This window comes from Crocuta crocuta, unplaced genomic scaffold (genome assembly GCF_008692635.1).
Source record: "Crocuta crocuta isolate KB4526 unplaced genomic scaffold, BGI_CrCroc_1.0 scaffold180, whole genome shotgun sequence".
Lineage (NCBI taxonomy): Eukaryota > Metazoa > Chordata > Mammalia > Carnivora > Hyaenidae > Crocuta > Crocuta crocuta.
The window spans coordinates 5864429-5871768 of NW_027527549.1; positions in this window are offsets into that span (position 1 = coordinate 5864429).

A 7340-nucleotide genomic window follows, 5' to 3' on the forward strand; every position below is an offset into this window, starting at 1 on the left:
CCCCACTCGCTCCCTGGGGAGGGCTTCCATAGCAGAGACGGGGCCCCAACTGGGGAGGATGCTGGAAAAACAAGCTAAGTCTGCGGTTCAAAAGGCTGAACTCATGACCATAACCGGGGTCTAACCCGGAATTCCGGGGGGTTAATCATTTGTCAGTCCTCAGCACCGACTGAGTAAACAGGCAACTAGCAGCGGCCTCTCAGGGGACATGGCTAGCAGGGTCCTGCCTCCTCGCCGCTGAGCCTGAGGTCAGAAAGGACCCAAGGGCAAAGAAACCCACCAGACCGCCTTTGCGCAGATGCCTCCGGTGACTGAGGACAAGGTGTCCGTACCCACAGGCTGCAGCTGGCTTCCTCCCCAGTCGCACACCCAGACTGCCCAACCCCAAATGCCAACCCTCCCGAGTGGCAGGCTGCCACATGAGGTGAACATTCATTTCCCACAGAAAGCCTAAAGATCGCTGTGGCTCAAGTACTGAGTACTAGCCAGACAGGAGAAGTTAAAATAATAGGGTGTCCTCCTTGTGATTACTGCTTTTTTACCTGCAGGGGGGAAACCCCAGGTTGAAAAAAAGAGAGAAAGTCATAACCCAAGGCCACAGAGAAATCAGTTCCCAACCCCAGTGGGCAGAGCTAGTCTGAGAGCCTTCCAATCTCTTTGGTCAAGAATAGCACAGATGCCCCGGGGGTCAGGCATTTCCTGTCTGTTGGTTGTGCTGGGGCCCCTCAGCTTGGCCAGAGGGGCCTCAGCTTGTCACAGCTGTCAAGCCTCCCCCGACACCCTGCTCCTGCCGCAAAAAATAAGAACGACTGTAATTCAGAGACAGGATCTAAGTGCCCTCAAAATGAGACTGTCTGCCCTCAGATGAGAAGACACAGGGGCTGGGGCTCCTGGGTGGCTTAGTCGGTTAAGCGTCCGACTTTCGCTTAGGTCATGATCTCGCGGTTCGTGGGTTCGAGCCCCGCGTCGGGCTCTGTGCGGACTGCCAGCTCAGAGCCTGGAGCCTGTTTCAGTCTGTGACTCCCTCTCTCTCTGACCCTCCCCTGCTCACGCTGTCTCTCTCTCTCTCCTAGAAATAAATATAACATTAAAAAAAATTAAAAAAAAAAAGAAGACACACGGGCTGAAGATCTCCTGCAGGCATTTACTCAGCCGTGGTTTACATTTAACTGATCGGAAGGTCCTGCCTGATGCACACAGCATCCGCTCTGTTCATGATTTTTTTTCCTCCACGCTGCGTGGCATTGTACCATGACCACTACCTGGATACAGCCTCAGCCTCTTCTCTCATCGTGCACTTGGGCCGTCCTCAAAAGAACAGTCTTCAGATACCTCCTCAGTAGCTCGAATGTTCCACATCTGTGTTTCATGGAGTCCTAGAGTTGGAAACCCCTTAGCTCAAACTCCTTTACAGACAGGAAAGTGAGGCTCAGAAAGGGAAACGGACCAGGTCAAAAATCGAAAGGCAGTTTGCCAGAAGAATCTCAATGATCTGCTGGCCTCTCCAGTGAGCTTCTCATCTCTTTGATAGAAGACACCACTTCAAAAACAGCCACCCAGATAAATCCAGGGCATAGACTTACTTGTCCCCCCATCACCACCCCCACCACACCGTGTGTCAGCATTCTCCAGAGAAACAAAACCAACAAGATATGTATACAGAAAGAAATCTACTATAAGGGATTCACCCATTATGGGGGCTCCTAAGTCCAAAATCAACAGGGTGGGCCAGCAACCTGGAGTTCCGGTCCAAAGGCTCATCTGCTGGAGAAGTCCTCCTTACTCAGGGAGATCAGTCTTTTTGTTCTGTTCAGGCCTTCAACTGACTGGATGAGGCCCACCCATATTGTGGAGGGCCATCTGCTTTACTCAAAGCAGGCTCTAGGCTCTGAGCTGTCAGCAAAGAGTCCGACATGGGGCTTGAAGTCTAACTGCAAGATCATGACACCTGACTGACTGAGCCACCCAGGCGCCTGAAACCTACTGATTTAAATGTTAATCTCATCCCTAAATTCTGTCACAGAAACACTTAGAATGTTAGATCAAGTATCTCTGTATCTATTGGTTCAGCAAAATTAATTTAAATTTGCATAAAATTAATCATGACACACAACAGCTTTACAAAAAGTCCACAATAATCCCACTGTAAGTCAAAATTCACCCATTAAAAACATGTTCCTTTTTTTTTTTTTTTTTCTTGAGAGAGAGAGAGACAGACAGCATGAGCAGGGGAGGGGCAGAGAGAGAGGGAGACACAGAATCTGAAGCAGCCTCCAGGCTCTGAGCTGTCAGCACAGAGCCTGACGCGGGGCTCGAACCCACGAACTGTGAGATCATGACCTGAGCCGAAGTCGGCTGCTGAACAAATTGAGCCACCCAGGCGCCCCAACATGTTCTTTTTTTATAAAACCACTATCTACAGATAGTTGAACAGGGCCTCTGGGTGTAGGCACCATATAGGACAATGGGGAGGAATCAAAACGAATCTTAACTGAAGAGCTACACAGACACACATACGTGTACAGGCACGCACTCCCACTGCAGAGAGAGACGCAATGTAATAATCTGTTTTGCTGAAGGACAAGAGAAGGCAGACTTAGAATGCACGGTGGCTGTATGTGGGATGTGGACATTGTTAATAAACCACTTTGTCCTAGAGAGTTGATGCTGGAATCCTGGTTAGGGTTACCAGATGGGGCCAGGTGACCCCAAAGTCTTTTCCACCACAGAGGATTCTGTGATCCTATTTCTACTGGAATGAGCAGTCCTCAAGAGAATGCAAACAGGGAGAGAGGGGCGCTGGGACCAAAGAGTTTGATGTGTACATTAAATCACCCCAGTTTCCCACCACAGATTCAACAGGCAAAACTGCTCTTCCCATCCTCTGCCCAAAATAACCATTTGGCGTTGCAGATGAAGAATGGCTGGTGCATTCTAGACCAGTGGGCAAGTGACACCTCTTTGCCAAGGCGTCTTCCACCAAAGAGAAGGCAGGATGAAAAATGTAGAGACATCTGATGCTTCCATTTTCCTGCTTAATTAAACTATAAACTCTAGAGCTATACTGTCTTTAGCATAGAGTTTACATACGCCGAAAAACAGGCTTTTAAAAAAATCACACACTTGTGTTACTCTTATTTTCTTAAAAATAACATCATCAGGGGAGCCTGGATGGCTCAGTCGGCTGGGCATCCGACTTCAGCTCAGGCCATGATCTCTCAGTTCATGAGTTTGAGCCCCACATCAGGGTCTGTGCTGACAGCTCAGAGCCTGGAGCCTGCTTCGAATTCTGTGTCTCCCTCGCCTTCCACCCCTCCCCCACTCAGGCTTTCTCTCTCTGTCTCTCTCTCGCTCGCTCAAAAATAAATAAAAACATTATCAGCAAAGCCCACATTATAGGAACTATAGGAGGCATATGATCCAGTTTCTTTAACAATAACAAAAATAGCAAGAGTGATACACAGGAAGGAAACCCTTAAGTCAAAAGACTTGAGATGTCTCAACCAACCCCAAAGGACAGACCTTAGTTGAGTCCCAAGTCAACTAAAGTACAAAAACAAATTATAACACAACTGGGACATCATGAATGCTGATTAGATATTTGATAGTGAGAAACCTGTTCATTTTTCTTTAAGGTGTTGGTAGTGGGAATAAATTTACAAAGAGTTCTTCTATCGTTAAGATATTCATAATGGGATATTTACAGGTGGAATGGTATGTCTGGAATTTGCTTCACTTGAAACGAAATGTCTGGAATTCCAGGACAAAGGGGAGTGAGCAGGGATGCAGACAAAATAAGATGACCATTCAGTGATCACTGCTGACTGTTGAAGGTGGGCGGTGTATGCATATTTATCACACCACTCTGCTTACTTTGTGGGTGCTAGGAAAGTTACTAATAAAAAGCTGTAAAATGGAAAACATAACGCTTTTGTTTCTGAAATTGAAGGCTGATTGTATTCATTTAAATGCTGAACAGACTAATAAAAAATCAGTGACTTACACAAAAAGATTAGCCTGCTTTTACGAAGTATGCCAAGTCAGGACTGGTTATGATACTTAATATTAAATACAGCCCATGAGAACTGGGGAAAGAGGCAGTGGGGGAAAGAGATGAAAGCAACTTAACTTTGATGCTTTTGAGCCTTTTTTTTCTTCTTATGACAGAAGAATAGCCATTATATGCAAAATAGCATCCAAAAACTGCTTCCACTTTCATCAGCTTTTAGATTTCCAAGGAACTCAAAAAATCTTGCCGCAGCCAGTGCTTATTATTTCCACCATTAGTTCAGCCACTTCACACCCAAGACCAAGAGGAGGCAAACCTGACGAGGGGTCACAGTCCTGACAAGTCTGCCAGAGGAATGCTTTGTCCCTAGGAAAAGCCAAAATGACAAAATGATGCAAGTATCCAACAGACTGAGTACATTGGTAACTGTTCATCCCCAGAACGATCTTCTAAGGGGACGAACAATGTCAGGGTGCATGTCTGTGGAAAGGCAGGTAGTACACTTGTGATGTATGGAAATGTGATCTCCAGATGAACTCTGGCAGGGGCAGAATTACTTTACTAGCCCGGAACAGAGAACTGTTACGTTCAGAGAGTGTCCTTCTCAGAGAAATGCCATGCAAATTTACCCATACCGCATTACAAAGATAGCAGCTAGACAGTATTATGTTCCCACTTTAGGGTGGAAACCAAAAGCTCACAGACACTGTCCCTTTCAGCAAAGGGTACACAGAACTGGTCACAGGACATAGCTGCCATCCAGGAAGTGGTACATTTGTCTTAAGATGGGGCGCCTGGGTGGCTCAGTCGGTTGAGCATCTGACTTTGGCTCGGGTCATGATCTCACGGTTTGTGGGTTTGGGCCCCGCGTCAGGCTCTGTGCTAACAGCTAGCTCAGAGCCTGGAGTCTGCTTTGGATTCTGTGTCTCCCTCTCTCTTTGACCCTTCCCTGCTCAAGCTGCCTCTCTCTCTCTCGGAAATAAATAAAAAACATTTAAAAAATTTTTTTAAAAAAAGGAGACTGTACTATCCAAGGCTCATTCACTGCTTCAATCCCACAGTTCCCAAGCCAATCATGAGGCTTGGAGTTCCTAATGTCCCCTATGCCTTCAGCCCCTGGCATTTCCTAGAGAGAGTGGCAGTCCAATACAAGCTTGGAAACAGAATAATGGTGTTTTTCCTGGGCATGGATGCTTAGCCTGAGAGCCTTCAGAGTCCATGAACTCCCTGCAACCTTACATGAATGTGTCTGTAGCAACTTTCTTCTGATGAGAAAGAAGGCCCATGGCTCGGTCTCCCTTGGACTTGGAAAGAATTCACAGCAAACAAAACAAACCAGTGTTATAAACCACTACTACCAAGGACTCAGATACATTCTCTATCATTGTATCTCAGAAATCCACAGTGGTTTGGGGGAAGGGGCATAAGAGCCCACTGCACCCCCTACATGCCACGGTGGGAAGGGAACTTGTCTGCTGGCCTCGCTCAGCACCCTATTTTGCAGATGCATAAGGCTCAGACTCAGGAAGGCTAAGTGAATTACCTGTAAACGTACCAGTTAAGGGCAGACACGAGCTTCGATCACTGACATCGCAACTTTTGTTCTAATGCCCCTGCTAGCAACCCCACACGGCCAATGCCGCTTGAATGAAACACTCATGCTGATGATCTGGGCCTCCCTGGATCTTAGCTCACCTGCTTTTCCCTTCCTCATCACGTACGTTACACGGCAGGTGCACTACGAGGGACTTAAGTCCCTCTTCAAGCCTCCGGCACACTGCCTCTCTCGGATGTAGCTAATTTATACAAGTCTGACCCTGAGTTTACAGCTCCCATCAGCTGTGTACTCGGGCAGCGAGTCAAAGCACATTAATCAAGCCATTACCTACTCAGGACACAAAATGCTTTGTTAGCTAATCTTCCTTTTCTCAGAGGGAAAAGAACTAAAATCAGGCCAAAGTCGCCAACTTGTTCCTAACAAATCTTCAAAGTGTTCGCGAAGTCATCCTGCCTGCAAATAATAACTTGGAAACACCCGGGTGAAAAAGAGGATTCTGGGAGTGACACAGAACCCCGCAGAAGGAGTCCTGGCTCATACTTCCTGGGGAGTAAAAGAGTGTACCGGGCATGCTCATCCGACACGGCCCATTACCACCAATTCTCAGATTCGCCCTCTTTTCTATTATGTCTTTTCGCTCCTGCTGCATAGCTTTGCATGCCCTGTATGGGAGGTCGTGCAGAAGCAGACCAGCCACAAACTGAAGTTTGCTGAAGAGACGATATCCACAGATAATGAGACAGTAACATGATATTTGGGGCTGCAAATGTCTTTAAAGAATCCCTCCTTTTACTGATACGGAAAATGAGGACTAGGGAAAATAAAGGGGCTTGTCTGAATTCACAAAGGCGGCGAGTCAGTGGCAGAAATGTGACTGCCCTCCAGGTTATGGGAGTCCTNACAGCATGTCATGGGTGCTACCGTCTTCCTATTTTTCTAGTTCTCTTCCAGACTCCTGCTATTTTTTTTTCTATTTTGATTTTCATTACTTTTTTCTCAGTGTTCTTCAAACTTCTCCTCATGTGATGCTTAGACATAGTCCCTGACTTAACTGTTTTTCTTAGGGAAAACAGACATCTTGTTGGCTAGAAAAAAAGCAGTCATTTGAGTTAGCGTTGGCTTAATGGACTGTTATGGTAAACAGTTAATTATTCCAAGTACTTGGTACATACGCCATCAGAAACAAAAGTCATCAGAGAGAGAAAGAGAGAGTTAGAGAGAAAAGAAAGCCCAGGAAGCATCAACCTAAAAAATTAGCGCTGGTTTTATGCCATTTTAAAAGACATTTTTCTACCAAACTATGAAACTCTAAGAAGGGACACTTTTTCTTCACATTACTGTTTAAAAAAGTTTTTTTATGTTTTATTTATTTTTGAGACAGAGAGAAACAGAGCATGAGTGGGGGAGGGGCAGAGAGAGAGGGAGACACAGAACCCGAAGCAGGCTCCAGGCTCTGAGCTGTCAGCACAGAGCTGGAGGCGGGGCTCGAACCCACAAACTGGGAGATCATGACCTGAGCCAAAGTCGGACACTTAACCGACTGAGCTACCCAGGCACCCCACATTATTGTTTTTTAAATGCCCCAAACCATGTTTTATGGATGGACCTTGAGGGTGTTATGCTGAGCGAAATAAGTCAGGCAGAGAAGGACAAATATCATATGTTTGCACGTATAGGAGGATTAGGAGGAACTTGACGGAGGAACAAGGGGGAGAAGAAGGGCGGAAATGGTGGGGGAAAGGGAGAGAGGCAAACCATGAGAGACTCTTGAAT